The sequence below is a fragment of the Nilaparvata lugens genome, chromosome 8 (assembly GCF_014356525.2).
Source record: "Nilaparvata lugens isolate BPH chromosome 8, ASM1435652v1, whole genome shotgun sequence".
In the NCBI taxonomy this organism is placed as follows: domain Eukaryota; kingdom Metazoa; phylum Arthropoda; class Insecta; order Hemiptera; family Delphacidae; genus Nilaparvata; species Nilaparvata lugens.
The window spans coordinates 5,594,232-5,617,377 of record NC_052511.1 but is presented as its reverse complement, the minus strand read 5'-3'; the positions used below and the strand labels follow the sequence as shown (position 1 = coordinate 5,617,377).

The 23,146-nt window shown below is 34.0% G+C and overlaps 1 protein-coding gene and 1 long non-coding RNA gene across 2 annotated transcripts in view; both read left to right on the top strand.

The window, feature by feature from the left end:
• LOC111064432 (E3 ubiquitin-protein ligase RBBP6) overlaps positions 1–23,146 on the top strand; it is a 107,317-nt gene that overhangs the window by 68,844 nt on the left and 15,327 nt on the right. The gene's annotated exons all lie outside the window — the stretch shown is intronic.
• Positions 360–14,739, top strand: LOC120352605. The gene is made up of 2 exons (XR_005571964.1): positions 360–4,623; positions 12,887–14,739. It is a non-coding gene; the product is annotated as an uncharacterized LOC120352605 (long non-coding RNA).

Sequence of the window (23,146 nt, the reverse complement as noted above, 5' to 3'; positions counted from 1 at the left end):
TAATGAAGGACAGAACGATATGTCTATCAGGACTGCCTTCAGGTAATCTAACATAAATAGTCCAAAGACTGTTCCTCTTTACCTCGTTGCCATTCGAGACAGAACCAACAGCCCTGTTTGTCATCATTCCAATCCTACCTTCTGACGGCATGTCACTAGACCGCAATGTCGGAGACGCGACCGAGTAGAGGGAGCAGATGAAGCACTGATTTTTTAACTATACCCCTATACCCAGCTCAGACGATCGATCGCGATCAGAATCGCTGCGGACCTCCATCAGGGTTTCCCCTGACTTCATCCTGGCCAGGCATAGTTCACCATCTTTCGGGTCCCAGCGTGTACGCTCTAGGTTTTTCTAGATTAATCTCCAATGCTGGCGCACAATATCAGACTCAGCTAGTGAGCCAGCTGCACGCCAGAGAAGAGTATTTGCTAGAGTTATTAGGTACCTTAGTACTGTTATACAAACCATGATGTTGGCCAGACATCTAGGGTGTAACTCCATGCTAGCTGTCTAAGTCATACATGCTTCCACATATTAGTATTCATTAGTCTATGAACCATCACCAATGTTAGCTCCTTTTAGGTGGGGACCAATCCCAATGCCGTCATACAACTCTAGACTCAAACCGAAGTGAATCTGTTGCAGATCGGTCATTTTAATATAGAGATTGATCCCCAGCTGGTGTACAACTCTAGACTCAAACAGAAGTGAACCTGTTGCACACCAGTAAGTAGAGTATTTGCTACATAAGTACATTAAGAGCCAGTGCACGACTAGACCGCAACCCAAAGGGATGCGGCTGCCGCACACTGGTCAAGTACCATTTTTATATGAAGATGTTGCTGCCAGGCGATACGCACTCAACCTCTCTGGTTCCCGATTAGGTCTGGACCATCTGCAAAGTGGAGTCGCTCACCACATCTTGTGCTGTGTCCAAGTTTCCAACACTGAAACAATACAGAGATTTTCATTAATTCACCATCTTCGCAGCACATCTGTTAATACAAATACAGAGAATACAACACACACAAAGGTTTGGAGAGTCAGGGCACAAGACAAGAAATTAAACACAACAAGAGAGGGGTGAGGTCAAGCAGGGCAACAAGATCAGGACCAGCACCCACAACATTCAAGACTGAATGTGGCAGAGAGCAACCTCCAGGCCAGACAACATATTTCGTTGGCATATATCTTTGCAGAAACTGAAGCTGTAAATCCCAAGCTTCTTCATTACTGATATAGTTGATTGAGGTAGGGCGCCCCTAACCCCAAACACAAGCGGCATTGAGACAGTTCCACCGATGCCAAAGATGTGAGACACTTTCTTCTCAATAACTTTATATTTTTGCACTTTCTCCTTGGCCGCACGCATCAAGGAGTCGGAGTTCTCATATCTAACCGTCACATCACAAATATAAGCTGTGTCTCCTCTCTTCACCACCAAATCGGGCCTGAACATCTGCGAATCCACTGACAATGTTTGCTCCTTCGCAACAGTTACATCAGATTTTAGACTGAGTTTTTCACATATCATGTCACGAATTTTATTGTGTCTCTGGATTCGCTCAGCCAAGTTGCCCTCACAGTATCCAGTAATATGGGCAAGCGTCTCATGAGGATGTCTACACTTTCTACATGATCGCTCTCTCATCTTATCCTCGTGCCACAGTGCGTCTCTCGTGCCGAGGGTATTGGTCCTGTATTTTAACAAATTTATGAACTTAGACTCAGATTTAATAATACGGTTATTATATAGCCAGTAGTTGGCAACCTTATTACCAGACAGGGCTTTTACCCCATGACCAGTAGATGCGTTCTCTGCCCATGATACAGACTCATCTCTCTTTAGGTTCATTTTAACTCTATCAAAGTCAGCCTTTACAGGCTCAGGCGGTAGGCCCATTAACCCTAGAATGGTAACATACCTGATCCAAACGTTAATGGTAACGTGTAGTCTCTCAGACTACTTGAGGAATAAATTGAAAAAAAAAAACTACAAAAGATGAAAAATGATCATATTTTATTTTCAAATATTTTTACTTACATGTTTTATGATGATTTCATTTCATTGATTTCAATTGTTGATTTTTTTCTCACACTCTATACACACTTTTCCCATATGCTCCAAGCATATGTGTTTAGCGCAGAAATGACATTGGTATCGAGTCATCCTTCTCTTCTTACTTGGGCAAATCGAACAGATTTTCCTTGTAGAATCTTCTCGATGAGTATCTTGAGCTGGGGAAACGGATGGTCCAGCAATATCTTGAATCTGACGCTTGAGACTCCTTGACAAACTTGGGAGCTTTTGACGTTCCAAGATTTGTGGTGAGGTCAGCGCAGTACAGACATCTTTTGCAAATGCTCTTCGAGTTATAGGTTTCTTATTTTTGGCAACCTCTTGATGCACATATTATAATGTATGAGTTGATTATCATGCTGTTTATCATTCCATAAAAATGCATTTTGGCCATCTTCTGGTTTTGCGGGAGCAAGACATCAAGGTTGACATTTCATCAAAAGTGTCAACAGCACCTTTTGTGGAATTGTAGTATTCAATAATGTCAGGCTTCCCACTAGCACCAATTGTTGGCTTTTCGTGTGTAGTGGATAGCAGAAGAACTTGTTTTGTTTTTTTAGCCTGATATGAAACTAAAGTTTTGAGTCCATCAAAGCAAAATTTTGATTTCCCACATTCCTCTTTTTGAAGCATTTCTTTTGGTATCTCTGGCTTATCCCGTCGCAGTGTTCCTACAATTGTCAGTTTATAGGTCTCCAGCATCAATTTTGCCAGAGGTACTGATGTAAACCAATTATCGAGAGTAAGATTCCTATTGGTGTTATGAACTGGTTTTGAAATCTCCCTGACAAAATATGTAGAAGAAGGAAGGTTATCTCTATCCATATTCTTACCAGTGTATGGTATTGCATTTATTAGGTATTTTGTTTTGACATCACACATCATGAATATTTTTATACCATACTTCGAGGGCTTGTTTGGCATGTACATCCTAAAACTACAAAGACCCCTAAATGCCAGTAACTGTTCATCAATAGTTAAATATGATCCTGGAGTATAGAATCTTTGACATAGTTCAATAAAGTCCTGGAATACCTCGCGAATCGGTGCAAACTTGTCACTTGCCTGTCTTTCAAGCCTATGACCAAGCTTCACTATATTTGGGGGATCACTAAAAATTCACAACTTATAGTTAATTCTCAGGCAGAATTTCTGTATTTTTTGAATTATTTTCTATCGACGCTCTTGGTATAACACACTTTCAGAAATTACATCCTCAGTTTATCTGGATGATGGGGATATTTTAGGAATAGTTTTACAGGTAATCCAATAAGTGGCCCTCAACAAGCTACGTTTAAAACATTGAACAAATAAAAAATAATTAATTTACAAATATATCTGAGATAATAAACAGATTAAAGAAAATGGGACCTCTAAAACTACTCCATCAACTCCATGAGAGCATGAGAGTGCAAATACTTCTAGCCACGTTTAAAACATTGAACAAATAAAAAATAATTAATTTACAAATATATCTGAGATAATTAACAGATTAAAGAAAATGGGACCTCTAAAACTACTCCATCAACTCCATGAGAGTGCAAATATTTCTAGCCAGGCATCTCATTACAGAACAGCAAACTAATACATCTTCTGGAGCAGTGGAGGTTTTTTCACAGGCTCTGGTTTGCACCTAGATTTACATCTGTACGAAATAAAGTTACTGAACTAGATTGTACTCATTCATTTCCGAAATTTTCCTTTCAATGGCAAGTACTTGATTCCTTTTTCTTTTGTTTAAAATTGTTTGGAAGAGTTTGAATGCACGACCCTCTAGTTTCTCTAGATTTATAGACCTAGATCTAGATTTGCATCTTTCAGATCTAAATTTCTGAATTTTTTTGAGGGCAGCATCCACTGTGGATGTAATATCCATATTTTCTTGGTTAGTACTATTTTTTTCTCTTGGAGTGTTTTGTTAAATGATAGTACATCACACAACCATAATGGATGATCTATGAATGTGGTCTTCGGGGATAAGTGCAAAGCCTTCTCAATAGTAGGAGTACTAGATTGTTATCCTTCGCCCATCTATGCCTAATTAAAACTAAAACAATAGAAATGTTACATTCACATTTCAAAAATTACTTTTCCTATATCAGTGTTAGAAGTCCAAAAAATCGGGCGAATCGCTTAAGAGCTCCCTTTCTTTAGGGTGCAAACCGATTACAGTCTCTTGTTCTCCAAAACCTTCTTGATCAATCTTATGTAAAAACTCTCTGGGGTTACTATAGTTTGATTGTAACCATCGGATGATTACAGAGCGCTGTTGTGCAGCTGCACACCCTCCATTCTTTTGAATTTCTAGTAGTAGCTCATCCCTATTTAGAGAGGAAGCTTTGTCGGATATCATCTCGGACAGTTCATATTTTTCCGGGATGGAGAATGTCTTCTCAAATTTGATATTTTTCCAATCGTGGAGATTGTAAGATTGATGAGAGGGTTCAATCTCCTGTCACTCTGAAATTCGGGTGCTGATATAACTTGTGTTGGTCTTGTCCAGGAGGATAAGCTGGGGGTACTTCTGATGTTTCTTGAAGTATGCCAGGAAGAAATATTCTATCCACTTGTGAAGGTTTTTCTCAGGCTCTGGTTTGCACCTAGATTTACATTTGTAGGTAACAAGTTACTGAACTAAATTGTACTCATTCATTTCCGAAATTTTCCTTGCAATGGCAAGTAATTGATTTGATGTTGTTCTTGTTCACAATTGATTTGATAAGTTTGAATGCACGACCCTCTAGTTTCTCTAGTTTTGTAGACCTAGACCTAGATTTACACCTTTCAGATCTAAATTTCTGAATTCGTTTGGCTGCAGCATTGTGTGAACTTCAAAATACCTGTTAGTAAGGTATGACTTGGAGAGTCTTACTGTTGAAGGTGGAAAGACGGATGATAGTAGAGGCCTTTCTATCACACACTGTTTTATAGGTACTTGTGTCCCCATCTCTCAGATAATTTGTGTATTTCACTTGGGATATAAAATTGTTAACGCTTTTTGAATGAGTATTCAAACCAGCCTCTGAGATTTATAGTCTTCTGTAATTTTCTCAATATTAAGCATTACAGCAAGTGTCACTTCTGGGATATCCGAATGATATATTGAAATTAGAGTTGAATATTTCCTCGTACTTTTCATATGAAACCACATTGTCGGGATGCTCCTCTATGTACATTGATATCATCTTCTTGATATTCAAATCTTGAGGTAGGTATTGTCTTTTAGATTCAGATAAACTGTATATATACATAATTGATACATAGTCATAATTCAGTTATAAAAACAAGATATAAAACAAAATGGATAATATAATATAATTGTAATATGAAAGATAGAATCAAAATCCTCTTAATGAAGGATTAATCATTGTAACACTCTTACTGGTTCCTCCTGGCCTCTTGAGCATCAACATGAATTTCCGGAAGCTCTACATTTCTCTCAAAAGCCATGTCGACAGCACCTTCGCTCAATTTGTCAAGTAGGTTTCTGTTGCTCAAGTTGTCGAGGTCCCATAATCTCACTGACTGCGTCATCACACTGTTCGATCCACCGTACACCTTGACAATGTTGAGGGCGTGGTTGACAATAGGTAGATAGTTGATTTCTGTGTATCTTCTGATATTCTCAGTCGTCTTAGACCCTTGAACTTTGGCTATTGCCATCGCCACAGTGTAAAGCACACCCAATTTCTCAGATTTAAATTCTGTAGTTTCCTTCTGGTCCAAGTACAACTTTAAATAAGGTGCAAGCTCGGGATTCTGCTGGTAATATTTGTCTGCAGCAGCCATGTATGCGGGTAGGTACTTTCCCAGCTCATTCCACCCGAACAGAATGGGGTGAAGATTAGCGATGTAGTATGAAATATAGACGAAATTCGTCATTTCTGCCCCTCTGAGTAGTACCATGTTGCATTTAATGCATACCCAAAGAGCCCAACATGTTGACTGGCAGTACCGCGGAAAAAGTGAAACAACTTCCTGCGTAGTCCCGGTTTTGTTGATATCGCCTCATAAATTCTGCTGCAACAGGAGAGGCTAAACTTCATCTCTCTCTGATCATCGGGTCATCTCTAGCGATTCCACATCTTGTGCAGTATGCTGCGGTGCGATTTTCATACCGCTGTTGTGATTTTTGTCTCCCAGATACTCTTATAAAGCATGCAATTATTCCCCCAACCCAACTCCATATCTTCCTCAGTTACTACGTTCAAAGTTTCTTCAGCATATCCATTCAGGTCTATTCTTACAATATCAATATCATTCTCAATCAAATCATCCTTCACCTGCTCAAATATGCTGATGTGAAATGTCTTAAAGAAATTGAGATAGATCTCAAGAGCCAGTCTACATATCTTCCTAGGCATACCATCAACTTTTGTACAGTCACAGTCTCTGCAGCACTCTTTGTATTAAAATCTATCTCTCGTACTATGGTATTCAGTTTTGCAGCTGGTATAATGTCTATTGTGTCTGGTTCCTGGTGATGACTGGAGAATGCAACTGTTGCTTTCGCAGCTTCTCTAGATTGAGTGAGAGTTGACTTCACACCAAAATGAATAGAGTTGTAAGATGGTGTTGCCATAATTACTAAATCTATTATCCCACTTCAACTTTAATATCTGGATGGGTAAAGAACAACAATTGAACCTACATTTAGGGGGAAGCCCTACTACAGACTAGAAATCTATAATACGTAGATGCAAACTAAAGATATACCGTAAATATTAATTTCTTACCCAATATAGATTATGTTTCAACTTGAGATTGATTGATATATTGTTACATATACTAGTTACCCAATAAGTAACCTATATATTTATTATATACCCAATAAGTAACCTATATATATAGTATATAATTATATAAGTAGTAATTATTAATTACTAATATTCGTTATCTGGGTCTGTAGTGAGAAGATCGGGTTTTGAATGATTCAATATGGTCCATGACACATTCACTAGTTTCTTGAGAATTTTTCTGAGGCCTAGAAGCGTTTCCACGGTTATCTATTGGGGATTTACCAGTCTTTTGCAAAGTTTGCACTAGTTTGGCAGTAAATCCATGCATAACCAGAAAGGCTTTGTAACGAACGGGAATTTCATAGAGTTCATTTTCTTTCAAAACTCTCACCTTGTATTTGTAAGAAAATGAATGGAAGTCAGCAACTTCTTCTTCTTTCCTTAGTCGATGTCGAGTCAAAGGCTTGCAAGATATTAGACCACAATGGTATGATCTCCATCAACTACAAACCACACGTGAGATTGAGAGTGCAAATACTTCTAGCCAGACGTCTCATTACAGAAAACAAACTAATACATCTTCTGGAGCAGTGGAGGTTTTTTCACAGTCTCTGGTTTGCACCTAGATTTACATCTGTACGAAACAAGTTACTGAACTAAATTGTACTCATTCATTTCCGAAATTTTCCTTTCAATGGCAAGTACTTGATTCCTTTTTCTTTTGTTTAAAATTGTTTGGAAGAGTTTGAATGCACGACCCTCTAGTTTCTCTAGATTTATAGACCTAGATCTAGATTTGCATCTTTCAGATCTAAATTTCTGAATTTTTTTGAGGGCAGCATCCACTGTGGATGTAATATCCATATTTTCTTGGTTAGTACTATTTTTTTCTCTTGGAGTGTTTTGTTAAATGATAGTAGATCACACCACCTTAATGGATGATCAATGGGTTCTTGGGGGATAACTGCAAAGCCATCTCAATAGTAGGAGTACTATATTGTTATCCTTCGCCCATCTATGCCTAATTACAACTAAAACAATAGAAATGTTACATTCACATTTCAAAAATTACCTTTCCTATATCAGTGTTAGAAGTCCAAAAAATCGGGCGAATCGCTTAAGAGCTCCCTTTCTCTAGGGTGCAAACCGATTACAGTCTCTTGTTCTGCAAAACCTTGATCAATCTTATGTAAAAACTCTCTGGGGTTACTATAGTTTGACTGTAACCATAGGATGATTACAGAGCGCTGTTGTGCAGCTGCACACCCTCCATTCTTTTGAATTTCTAGTAGTAGCTCATCCCTATTTAGAGAGGAAGCTTTGTCGGATATCATCTCGGACAGTTCATATTTTTCTGGGATGGAGAATGTCTTCTCAAATTTAATATTTTCCCAATCGTGGAGATTGTAAGATTGATGAAAGGGTTCAATCTCCTGTCACTCTGAAATTCGGGTGCTGATATAACTTGTGTTGGTCTTGTCCAGGAGGATGAGCTGGGGGTACTTCTGATGTTTCTTGAAGTATGCCAGGCAGAAATATTCTCTCCACTTGTTATGTATCTTCAGGAGCAGTGGAGGTTTTCACAGGCTCTGGTTTGCACCAGAAACAAGTTACTGAACTAAATTGTACTCATTCATTTCCGAAATTTTCCTTGCAATGGCAAGTACTTGATTTCTTTTTCTTTTGTTCAGAATTGTTTGAAAAATTTTGAATGCACGACCCTCTAGTTTCTCTAGATTTATAGACCTAGATCTAGATTTGCATCTTTCAGATCTAAATTTCTGAATTCTTTTGAGGGCAGCATCCACTGTGGATGTAATATCCATATTGTATGTTAGTCAGATCTATGGTTTTCTCTTGGAGTGTTTTGTTAAATGATAGTAGATCACACCACCATGATGGTTGATCAATGAATGGGGTCTTTGGGGATAAGTGCAAAGCCTTCTCAATAGTTGAATTACTTTATTTGAAAATTAAATGTCTGAATTATGTTGAAAATTTCACAGCTAAATTAATCAATATAAACTTGATTTATGAAACAGTCTCTCATCAAAAATTAAATTTCTTCATGGATTTTAACAGTGCTTAGTAAAGTAAATTCGTATGGCTTTTGTAGTGCTTAGTGATAAAAGGCATCACTTATACCATTTGGCTCCCAAATTTCAAGCTTAGTAATGAAATTTCGGTACTTTTATGTTAGCTGATGGTCACTATTTTGGAGGGTATTTTTATACAGTACTCAATTTAACCTATTCCATTCCTAACAAATACATCTCTGGCCTAACATGACTTCGGATCACATGGATGGGTTTTTCAGGAATTGGATAATTTGAATCAAGTACTGTATAATGATCACCTCTGGCTAATATAGAAGAGCTGAAATTTCATTTCATTTTATAATAATTATAAACAGTGTATGAGAATACAACTTGATATTGCAATCTTGAGAAAATACAATCTTATAAAAATCAGTTTGAAAATACATTTTTACCTAATTTATTGAAAGATGGATTAAATTTGGAGTAGAAAATGATCAGTCTGAATCACTCCAAAATTTGATCAGGTTCATTGTATGACACATCAAAATTTGGCTCATCTTCAACTGTGTTTCGGTTACGTGGACCTCTTTGTGGCTGATGACGAACTCGCTGAACTTTCAGTCTGTTGTAGAAGGCGTGGTGCACAAGTGGGATGAACTGAAGTAGCTCTTGCAAAATCCTTGTACTTACCGGCCTTAATCCCGGGAATGTTTGGTTTAGAACATAGTTTTTGTGGTAGTCGTGGCCTTGCATCATCTTTTCCCTTTGGTTTCATGTCATAGCTTGAGAATGGCATGTCTTCATTGATGGTGGTGGTCTTGTAGAATAGAGTGTCAGGATTGGATTTCTGAAACCTTAGGCATTGCATTTTTCTAATACCTTTCACATTTGGGAAATAACATTTTTCCAAGCTGTCTAGAGAAATAAAATCATGATTCTCCACCAGTAAGTAGAGTATTTGCTACATAAGTACATTAAGAGCCAGTGCACGACTAGACCGCAACCCAAAGGGATGCGGCTGCCGCACACTTGTCAAGTACCATTTTTATATGAAGATGTTGCTGCCAAGCAATACGCACTCAACCTCTCTGGTTCCCGATTAGGTCTGGACCATCTGCAAAGTGGAGTCGCTCACCACATCTTGTGCTGTGTCCAAGTTTCCAACACTGAAACAATACAGAGATTTTCATTAATTCACCATCTTCGCAGCACATCTGTTAATACAAATACAGAGAATACAACACACACAAAGGTTTGGAGAGTCAGGGCACAAGACAAGAAATTAAACACAACAAGAGAGGGGTGAGGTCAAGCAGGGCAACAAGATCAGGACCAGCACCCATGACATTCAAGACTGAATGTGGCGGAGAGCAACCTCCAGGCCAGACAACATATTTCGTTGGCATATATCTTTGTAGAAACTGAAGCTGTAAACTCCCAAGCTTCTTCATTACTGATATAGTTGATTGAGGTAGGGCGCCCCTAACCCCAAACACAAGCGGCATTGAGACAGCTTCACCGATGCCAAAGATGTGAGACACTTCCCTCTCAATAACTTAATATTTTTGCACTTTCTCTCCTTGGCCGCATGCATCAAGGAGTCTGAGTTCTCATATCTAACCGTCACATCACAAATATAAGCTGTGTCTCCTCTCTTCACCACCAAATCGGGCCTGAACATCTGCGAATTCACTGAGAATGTTTGCTCCTTCGCAACAGTTACATCAGATTTCAGACTGAGTTTTTCACATATCATGTCACGAATTTTATTGTGTCTCTGGATTCGCTCAGCTAAGTTGCCCTCACAGTATCCAGTAATATGGGCAAGCGTCTCATGAGGATGTCTACACTTTCTACATGATCGCTCTCTTGTCTTATCCTCCCGCCACAGTGCGTCTCTCGTGCCGAGGGTATTGGTCCTGTATTTTAACAAATTTATGAACTTAGACTCAGATTTAATAATACGGTTATTATATAGCCAGTAGTTGGCAACCTTATTACCAGACAGGGCTTTTACCCCATGACCAGTAGATGCGTTCTCTGCCCATGATACAGACTCATCTCTCTTTAGGTTCATTTTAACTCTATCAAAGTCAGCCTTTACAGGCTCAGGCGGTAGGCCCATTAACCCTAGAATGGTAACATACCTGATCCAAACGTTAATGGTAACGTGTAGTCTCTCAGACTACTTGAGGAATAAATTGAAAAAAAAACTACAAAAGATGAAAAATGATCATATTTTATTTTCAAATATTTTTACTTACATGTTTTATGATGATTTCATTTCATTGATTTCAATTGTTGATTTTTTTCTCACACTCTATACACACTTTTCCCATATGCTCCAAGCATATGTGTTTAGCGCAGAAATGACATTGGTATCAAGTCATCCTTCTCTTCTTACTTGGGCAAATCGAACAGATTTTCCTTGTAGAATCTTCTCGATGAGTATCTTGAGTTGGGGAAACGGATGGTCCAGCAATATCTTGAATCTGACGCTTGAGACTCCTTGACAAACTTGGGAGCTTTTGACGTTCCAAGATTTGTGGTGAGGTCAGCGCAGTACAGACATCTTTTGCAAATGCTCTTCGAGTTATAGGTTTCTTATTTTTGGCAACCTCTTGATGCACATATATAATGTATGAGTTGATTATCATGCTGTTTATCATTCCATAAAAAATGCATAGTGGCCATCTTCTGGTTTTGCGGGAGCAAGACATCAAGGTTGACATTTCATCAAAAGTGTCAACAGCACCTTTTGTGGAATTGTAGTATTCAATGATGTCAGGCTTCCCACTAGCACCAATTGTTGGCTTTTCATGTGTAGTGGATAGCAGAAGAACTTGTTTTTTGTTTTTTTAGCCTGATATGAAACTAAAGTTTTGAGTCCATCAAAGCAAAATTTTGATTTCCCACATTCCTCTTTTTGAAGCATTTCTTTTGGTATCTCTGGCTTATCCCGTCGCAGTGTTCCTACAATTGTCAGTTTATAGGTCTCCAGCATCAATTTCGCCAGAGGTACTGATGTAAACCAATTATCGAGAGTAAGATTCCTATTGGTGTAATGAACTGGTTTTGAAATCTCCCTGACAAAATATGTAGAAGAAGGAAGGTTATCTCCATATTCTTATCATATCCATATTCTTACCAGTGTATGGTATTGCATTTATTAGGTATTTTGTTTTGACATCACACATCATGAATATTTTTATACCATACTTCGAGGGCTTGTTTGGCATGTACATCCTAAAACTACAACGACCCCTAAATGCCAGTAACTGTTCATCAATAGTTAAATATGATCCTGGAGTATAGAATCTTTGACATAGTTCAATAAAGTCCTGGAATACCTCGCGAATCGGTGCAAATTTGTCACTTGCCTGTCTTTCAAGCCTATGACCAAGCTTCACTATATTTGGGGGATCACTAAAAATTCACAACTTATAGTTAATTCTCAGGCAGCATTTCTGTATTTTTTGAATTATTTTCTATCGATGCACTTGGTATAACACACTTTCAGAAATTACATCCTCAGTTTATCTGGATGATGGGGATATTTTAGGAATAGTTTTACAGGTAATCTAATAAGTGGCCCTCAACAAGCAACGTTTAAAACATTGAACAAATAAAAAATAATTAATTTACAAATATATCTGAGATAATTAACAGATTAAAGAAAATGGGACCTCTAAAACTACTCTATCAACTCCATGAGAATGCAAATATTTCTAGCCAGGCGTCTCATTACAGAACACAAACTAATACATTTTCTGGAGCAGTGGAGGTTTTTTCACAGGCTCTGGTTTGCACCTGGATTTACATCTGTAGGTGACAAGTTACTGAACTATTGTACTGAATTGTACTCATTCATTTCCGAAATTTTTCTTTCAATGGCAAGTACTTGATTCCTTTTGATTGATGAAAGGGTTCAATCTCCTGTCACTCTGAAATTCGGGTGCTGATATAACTTGTGTTGGTCTTGTCCAGGAGGATGAGCTGGGGGTACTTCTGATGTTTCTTGAAGTATGCCAGGCAGAAATATTCTCTCCACTTGTTATGTATCTTCAGGAGCAGTGGAGGTTTTTCACAGGCTCTGGTTTGCACCAGAAACAAGTTACTGAACTAAATTGTACTCATTCATTTCCGAAATTTTCCTTTCAATGGCAAGTACTTGATTTCTTTTGTTCAGAATTGTTTGAAAAATTTTGAATGCACGACCCTCTAGTTTCTCTAGATTTATAGACCTAGATCTAGATTTGCATCTTTCAGATCTAAATTTCTGAATTCTTTTGAGGGCAGCATCCACTGTGGATGTAATATCCATATTGTATGTTAGTCAGATCTATGGTTTTCTCTTGGATTGTTTTGTTAAATGATAGTAGATCACACCACAATGATGGTTGATCAATGAATGGGGTTTTCGGGGATAAGTGCAAAGCCTTCTCAATAGTAGGAGTACTAAATTGTTATCCTCCCCCTCCCCTCATCTATGCTTAATACAACTAAAACAATAGAAATTTTACTTTCATATTTCAATCATTAAATTTTCAAAACATTTTGTTTATGTTGTATTGTTGAATTTTGAGGTTGTCAGGCTCATTTAATGTATCTTTAAAATTCATACTCGAATGATTCTGCTTCCCTTGCTATGTGGACATAATGTTTCTTTTTCAAAATGTTTCATAGTCGAATGCTATGAACCTTCTGGTAGTGACATAAGTTGCACTATGGGCATCTATACATTCTGCTGTCATGCATGCGCGATGGTATGCAATTTCCTCGATAGGAACTGATACGTTGGGTATATGTTGAATCCTCTAATTATGTATAAAATTGTTGATGCTTTTTGAATGAATATTCAAATGTATTTCTGAGATTTATAGTCTTCTGTAATATTCTCAATATTAAGCATTACCACTAACATTTTTCGCCCCTCTTTTGGAGCAGAGGAGGTTTTTTCGCGGGCTCTGGTTTGCACCTAGATTTACATCTGTATGTGACAAGTTACTGAACTAAATTGTACTCATTCATTTCCGAAACTTTCCTTGCAATGGCAAGTAATTGATTTGATGTTGTTCTGTTCACAATTGATTTGATAAGTTTGAATGCACGACCCTCTTGTTTCTCTAGATTTATAGACTCAGACCTACATTTACACCTTTCAGATCTGAATTTCTGAATTCGTTTTCTAATGAGAGAAAGCAAGAAATGCATCAATATTCAAAAAATTGTAGTATAAATAAAATACTTGGTCATACATTCCTAGAAATATCTGGCTCCCACTTAAATATCCTCATCAGGCCCACTTGACTTCTTGTTCTTCAACTGCAATGACATTATCATTTGATAGTCAAGGGATTGTGGAAATGATGTTGACTCCGAACTGGCATTGCCTCATCATTCCGAACTCCATCCACTGAAATTGAAATTGAAATTATGTTTATTCTTCTTCTTATGAATATCCTCATCAGGCCCACTTGACTTCCTGTTCTTCAACTGCAATGACATTATCATTTGATAGTCTAGGGATTGTGGAAATGATGTTGACTCCGAACTGGCATTGCCTCATCATTCCGAACTCCATCCACTGAATTGAAATTGAAATTGAAATTATCTTTATTCTTCTTCTTCTTATGAAGTACAAACAATTTACAGAGTACAAAACTTGAAGAAGGTTCCTCATATGGGCAAAGCCTGTATTGGACATATCAAATGTTTCAGTGGAAATTTAAAAAAAGGGAAATTGAAACTATTTGAATTTTCACAGCCACATTGAATTATGGAGTCCAACAAAGGCAGCTATTGTGCGAAATGAATGACATTTGACAGCATTATTGACTGATGGAACCCGAATTGTAGACAAGGTCAAACTTTTTTGAAAGGCAGTATTAGGCTAGGCGCATACCAGTTAGTCAAGACATGCTGTCACAATACTTCACATAGTTATTTATGAAGACATGTCTAATTGCAATGACTAATCAGTGTGAGTTGTGTCATAAGCAACAGTGTGAAGTATTGTGACTAAACGTGTTGTCTGATCATGTCTTATCTTGACTAACTAGCCTTATTGTGCATAGACAATCAGCTTGTGATCAATATTGTAGAAAATTATTAGTAGATTGTTCCTCATAGACCAATTGTCTGTAAAGACAATTAACCTGAGATCAATACTGTAGAAAACTAATAGTAGATTGGTCCCCCACACACTTTTCGAGGGTTCGGAGTCCACCAAAAACTAATTCCATTCATTTCTTGTCAGTATTCCTTTATGAACGCTCAAAGTTTTCTTTCTCTGTATAGTACAACAACCTTATTTAGTGTATTTATAAAATAATAGCATTGTTGTACCTTTTTTTGAAATTTATGTGAAATAATAGATTTAAAACACAAATTAAAAATACTAGTGTCAATGTCCCACATCAGGTTTAAAAAAAAGGTTTTATAATGCAATAATTTTATAAATAACAATTAGTAGCCCTGACTGACATTTAAAGAAGTTATTTTAAGAAGTTAAAAGTTAATAAGAAGTTATTTTAAGAAGTTAAAAGTTAATAAGAAGTTATACATTTTAAGAAGTTATCTAGTGTATTATGTTAGTAATATGCGATACAAAAGATACTTCTACTTGATACAAGTTTATGTAATTGAGAATTTGTGAAAGCAAAAATATTAATAACTCCTCAATTTCATAATTCATAGAGATCTGATATTTGCATGATATGAAAAATATTGATTTAATGTTGTCTTAACACGATTCTAATATTAGACTACATACTTACTTACATTGTATATTGTTAATTTGAAAATATTGTATTTTGTTTGACATTATGTCTGTAAATGAATGAGATAAAATGAAAATGAAACTACAATATTACAAAATATGAATTTCAAATGTATTTTTAAAGCAATTTTCATTGTATGTTATGAAGCAGTATTGAATAAGTTGTCCTTTCATGTATCTGAAATCCATATTGAATTTATTTGCCATCAAATTACAAATTAAGTAGACAAAATAAGATTGAGTTATGAATAAATACATGGATATAGTCGTTTGCCATCAAATTACAAATCAAGAAGACAAATTGCGATGAATTTATGTATTAATACATGAATATAGTAGTGTCATAATTATAATCATAATTTCCCCAATGTAAATCTAAAGATATTTATTTATTTTATTAATTTATTGATAAAATTACAAATCATATGAATATGATCGGGATAGAACAACAGGCATAGCCCAAAACTATTCTGTTCCCAAATTTTGATAAATAATAAAATGTCCGAAAAAATAGGTTATGTTCTTACTGAGGAAAGTTAAAATTCCAAGTTCTGTTCAAAAATATATATGAGCTAGAAATTTTGAATTTAGAATGATTAAAATACCAAATTATTGTCGAATATTGCACTTAATATCACCGCACTTTAAATAAATTAAGTTATTGTCTGTAATATATTGAAAATTGTCTGTACTATCTATGAACATTTGAATGTTCTGAAATACAGTACTAGTATGAAAATGATTATTGATTATAATAATTGAATGATTATACAACAATTTTTTGTCCTAGAATCCCAATTTTCTGAATAATAAAATAATGCTACAAGAATTAATAAAGGTTACCCGGTTCCTTGGGTATTCTCAATATATCTTACTCGTTTGAGAGACATTACTTATGGCTGATGTAAAATAATACTGATTTGTTGTTGATATAGAAAATATAAATTATTATCATTTGAACAAAATTATCAGTTTTACAATATTACATGAAGTATATGCGTATTATATAATCTGTGATGTCGTTATTATGATTTGTGTTCTTGTTAACGATATTAAAATGTTGTATTTTCATTTTATCCATTTGTTTTCTTTGCATTCTGTGTGGTGAATAATGTTGATATTGCATTTTCAAGTTTGAAAAATATATATTTGATAAAGGACGTTTTAATAATTGATGAACTTCTACAATTCTGTGGCAAATGAGAGTGAAAATTTGTAAAAGACGTTTTTGTACAATGGAAAATCCGAATTCGTTCAGACTACTTCGATTTCGAACTTGATGTGCGCCAAAATCTGCTTCAGCCATTAACATGTTTTATGCCATCGCCTGTGAGTGAAGTATTCTTCCGAGGACTCTGTGATACAACTATATTGAAGTAAGTGATATGAAATCAAAAGTGTGTTTTAAAAAGACTGAATATTCTGATTTTATAATGTGGAAAGCATTTTCATGATCCTGTATTTGAGAGATATCAATAAATGAATTGTTGATCAGTTACTAAGATTCTTGTAATAATAGGGATAAATATTTACTGAATAAGACCTTGAGAAAATAACGGTTATTTATTTACAATGCAAATGACACTAATGTAATAACATTGAAAGATAATGAGATAGTCCTTGTGTTATTTTTCTTCCAAATTTATAGGTGAAAAAGTCCGAAATAAGGTTAGAATTTCACGTGTACAATTTTGATAAAATTTCAGTCCAAAACAAAAATGAAAACTATTAATTTTGAATTTAGATGGCTTGAATTAATAAATTAATTAGAAATATTACACTCAAATACCACTTGTAACGAATAATATTGAGTTATTTAAAAAACAAGCTAATTTGAATTGAATTGAAAAAGTCTTTATTCATAAACAGGTACATTAGGAACAGCGTCAATATACACAAACAAACATAAACATAAAATGTAGTAACAGTCTTAAACCTTAAACAGTTATATAAATAACAAAAATCGATAAAATATGAATTTGATATTAAGGGTAGTCGCAATCCTTAAAATCAATTACAAAACTTGAAAAATATTTTCTTTTGTTGCTTTCAACCTTAGTAAAAGGTTTATTTTTTCAACCTCCGATTAGTCATGAATATAAGACGAATGTAAAAGAATAATTTTCTCACCAAGAGTTACTTACACTTATTATTATTATTATTCAACATAATTGCCGTGAAGGTTGAGGCATTTGTCATACCAGTGAACCAGACTACCAAAACCCTCTTCATAAAATACTGTCGCCAGATGAGTTTCAGTGGGCTATGACTTTGTTTTTCTGAATAAAAGCAAATAACAAAATGATCATTGAACAATTGCCTCTTGATTCAACGACTCTACAAATTAAGTTGACATCATCATCAATGATAATGAACAAAACTATGGTGAAAGTGAAATAACTAAAAGAAAGTTTAAATCATTTTGGCTCAGTATTTGAAACATCCTTCTCTTGTATATAATGTTATCCTTTTGAGAAACTATGATATTTTTAAATAGGTACTTGATAATGATGAAGCTTTTTATATCTACAACCCAGATAATGTTAGTTTAGAAAATGTTGCCTTTGTATTTGAATCGTCCTTCCCTGGGATAAGATAAGAACCTTATCTCTCTGAGAAAGTTGATCGGTAATTTTGCTGAGAATCGACGACATTCATTAGTAATTTATTTAGTGTTGCAATGTGATAAAGAGCGATTGTGAAGTAATTGAAAAACTTTCGTTTTATCCCTTGAGATTTATCTCATGTTTAGTTGTTACTTGAAATATTTGTACGGTTTTTATTATAATATGCATAAATACAGGATAAATGGCCTTAAAAAGCATATCCTGCAGCATTTCCTGATTTTCCAAGACATTTTCTGATTTTTAGATCCACTATTTGTAAAAAAGCAAAAATAAGAATACAGAAGAAAATTTATAGATTAAGAATAATGAATTATTGTTTGTTTGAGCATTGGTGTTTAGTCATGTTTAAACTTACAAAGTTTTTGAACTTTGTAATTATCATTGAGGATAAATTTGAATGTACAATAATTATAAATTCTGTCAGTTTTCTGTACTTCCACTATAGATTGAAATTATCTCCTTAAAATGTATGAGATCAGGACTACTTATTTTTATTTATAAAATAGAAATATATTACCCTTTAAAAATAAGAATATAAATTATAAAAAATAGTTTCAATGTTCACACCATCGTCAGTCTATATTTATATGGTGTGAATACTGAAACTAGTTGTTATAATCTATATTCCTAATTTATTATTTTCAAAGGATACTATAATTCTATTTTATTAATAAAAATGAAATAATCTCAAAATACTTTCTTAGAATATTCAAAATTCTAAATACTTTGAATAAAGAACGAATTGTTTGTGTTCTGTTGTTATATTAATTTTCTGGTATGTGTACAATTTTGATTCATTTTTGTTACTCTTCTGTTATTAGCTGCTTGATTGTTACAATAATTTATATTTATTCAACTAGTTATGATTCATGAAATAATTCATTATAGACATGCAGTTATTTACTTTTAGTTTTTGAAAGTAAATTATTTACTTGTTATACTGACTGTTACTTGTAATATTTCACTTGTTATATTAATTTTTTTGTACTGTGTACAATTTTTATGCATTTTTTTTGTTACTCTGTTGTTTTTAAGTTGCTATTTTTCTGTTTGATTGTTACAATAATATTTATATTTATTGAACTAGTCTCGATTTAGTTGGTAATTCATTATAGACATGCAGTTACTTTGGTTTTTTGGAAGGAAATTATAATAATTTCAAACAATTATTCCCTACATTTAATATAAATTTTCGAATATTAGCATTCCAATGCTTGTTTGAAACTTTTTGCTTCCAATAAATTGAAAGTTATGTCTCCATTGAAATTATAGAAATTATGATGTTGAATTCTATTTCTATTGTTGCTAATGTAAGATACTTTTTAATTTGTCTTAACTTATTCACTGTGATAATCTATGTACCTGTTTTTCCATTCTTCAGAATTATATGCAATTTGAATTTCATGCAAACATGAATTTATAGTTTATTCCTTCTGAGATTAACTGAAGCTATGAGTTTTGCTTGATAAAGTTATAATTTTGTTATAATGAAAACACAAATTTAAATTGTCGACCATTTTTTAAGTAAAACAACTGTAAAACATTTTGTTATACCTTTTCGTGTACTTGTTTTTGACGTACCAATCGCTACAATGTAAGCTGAAATGTAATAAATATCATTCATTTAATTGTCGACTGATTAATCGTAGAATACTTTACTGGTATTTATTGATTTTTATGTTATAACAATAGTATGTTTAATTGAAATGGGTAATAAATATCATTTATTTAATTGTCGACTGGTTAATCATAGAATACTTTATTGGTATTTATTGTTTTTTGATAACAATTGATTGAATTATGTCACATGATATTTGCATTTTATAATCTAATTTCAATTATACATTGTATAATTGCTTCTGTGTATTGTAATTTGAGTTGACTAAATTGTGTCAAACGTGGTACTAATTACACTCTTGTACCATGTATAGTAGTGACTTTGATTATCTGTATTGTAGTTATAATATCAAAATTGGTAAATTCGTTCAATTGTAATCATTTCTGTTTTTCTATAGTATGTTTAAAATTTTGAAAATTATTCTCTACTTTGTATTATTTTTTGTTGCCCACCACTGTGAGTACTACCTGTCTTAAAATTATTTTTCAACAAATTTATTAAGAACTAGAAGGTAATATACTCTATTTTTATAATTATTTTGTTGTGATTTCATTGTTATAAAACTTTGTTGTTTCAAGTTATTTGAGGATAAAAATGTTGGAGAAACTTTTTCAACCAGTTGTACTCTTAAAAAAGTTATTGAAATAGTTTTCTAAAATATTTAATGACTGCTAAAATGCTAATGATTTTATGGGCCAATGTAGTTGTTCTTGAAATTGAGTTATTTTCAGGATAACTGTATGGATAACTGTTAAACCTTGTCAGGATTAACACTTAGGATAACTGTATTTGAAAATGTTACAATCTATTTTGAGCGCAGAACAGATTTAATGAGCAGAATGGTTTCAGATTCTAATAGAGCAGATTTTCTTATGTGTCCTAAAAACTGGGCCTTATACATTCGTTATCAGATTTTTTGTTATAAAACTTTGTTGTTATAAGTTATTTGAGGTTAAAATTGTTGGAGAAACTTTTTTAACCAGTTGTACTCTTAAATGTTATTGAAATCATTTTCTAAGATATTTAATGACTGCCAAAATGCTAATGATTTTTGGGGCAAGTATAGTTTAATTATTGAGTTATTTTCAACACTTTTGGGACAACTGTATTTGAAAATTTTACAATCTATTTTGAGCGCAGAACAGATTTAATGAGCAGAATGGTTTCAGATTCTAATAGAGCAGATTTTCTGATGTGTCCTAAAAACTGGGCCTTATACATTCGTTATCAGATTTTTTGTTATAAAACTTTGTTAATATAAGTTATTTGAGGTTAAAATTGTTGGAGAAACTTTTTAAACCAGTTGTACTCTTTCAAAATTTATTGAAATCACTTTCCAAAATAAATAATGACTGCCAAAATGCTAATGATTTTTGGGGCAAATATAGTTTAATTATTGAGTTATTTTCAACACTTTTGGGACAACTGTATTTGAAAATGTTACAATCTATTTTGAGCGCAGAACAGATTTAATGAACAGAATAGTGTCAGATTCTAATAGAGCAGATTTTCTGATGAGTGTCCTAAGAACTGGGGCCTTAGACATTTGGTATCAGTAATATTGATTAATATTAGTATTCGATATACATTCGTTATATTGATAAATATTCGAATGCTTAAATCTGAACTGTAAAGTCCATTATGATGAGTGTAGAATAATTGAAATTAAGATGATAATTAACTGTAATATCCCATTATGGATGCATATCAAACCTACAGTGATTTCCGATAGAATTCAGTAATTTGTTTTTTACAGATGTAAATCTAGTTGTGAAACAGTGCATCCAAATAAGAATTCCATACATCAGACATAGATATTAGACTTGACATTCGGTATCAATTCAATTCAATTCAAAAAAAGATTTTATTTCAAAGAAACATAATAAAAAACAAATTCCAGCTGTACAAAATAATCATAAACTTGACAATGAATAAGGTACACTGAAAAGAGTCTTAAATAAAATACAAATTAATATGAATAGGAAATAAAATTTTCGCATAGGCATTGCTGCCTGTGTGCGAAAATGAGTCCAAGGTAGGTATCTTTATTGGTACTGATCAATGATCAGTATAATTGAAATGATGCGTAATGAGAAGTGTGAAGTTCTCTATGAATGTAGAATAATTGGAATATATGAGATGATAATTCACTGTAATAGCCCATTATGGATGCATATCAAATCCACAGTGAATTCCGATAGAATTCAGTAATTTGTTTCTTACAGATGTAAATCTAGATGCGAACTAGTGCATCCAAAAAAGAATTCCTAACATTAGACATGGATATTAGACGTAGACTCTAGACATATTAGGCTGCTGGCACATTCGGTATCAATGATCACTATAATTGAAATTATGCGTAATGAGAATTGATAAGTTCTCTATGAACGTAGAATAATTAGAATATATAAGATGATAATTAACTGGAATAGCCCAACATGGTTACATATGATAAAACATGGATACTACATGATGATAGCCCAACATGGATACAACATGATACATATGATAGCCCAACATGGATACATATGATAAAACATGGATACATATGATAGAACATGGATACATATCACCAAAGAACTCCCGATAGAATTCAGTAATTTGTAGGGTTCGAACAAAATCAAATCAAATCTTTATTTGTCCCAAAAACATAATTACAATGACAAAAATGGTTGTATATGAAAAAATTAAAATACAATATAAAATGAAAAGGAATGGAAAATGAAAAGGGTTATACATAACTATATTAAAAACGGGAAGTCCCTGCAAGATTCGAGGAACCTGAGCGCAGAGGCCGAGTGTTCAATGCTTAACAGTACATGAAAATAATAATGGGATATTATTAAGAAATAGGGAAAAGAAAACGTGAGTGAGGAAGGGAAGAGAAAGAGCAGAGTGAAGGCTTAGGGGAAAGTAAAGAATAGTTGAAAATTACATAAAAAACATGAGAAGTCTTTATACTAAGCTATGAGGAAATTACATCAAATCAAGTACTTGCCACTGCAAGGAAAGTTTCAATGAATGAGTACAATTTAATTCAGTAATTTGGTTTGTACAGAAGTAAATCTAGGTGCGAACCAGTGCCTTCAAAATAGAGCTCAATTGCTAAACCTTTGCAAGAATTGTTTGTTCAGTTGATTGGTTTTAGACTGGGATGGCACCTCCAGTGTCGAACTAAACATATTTAGTTCACGAGATAAATAATGATTATGAATCAGTAAAATAACGATTTAATTATTCACACCATTACTAAATCTG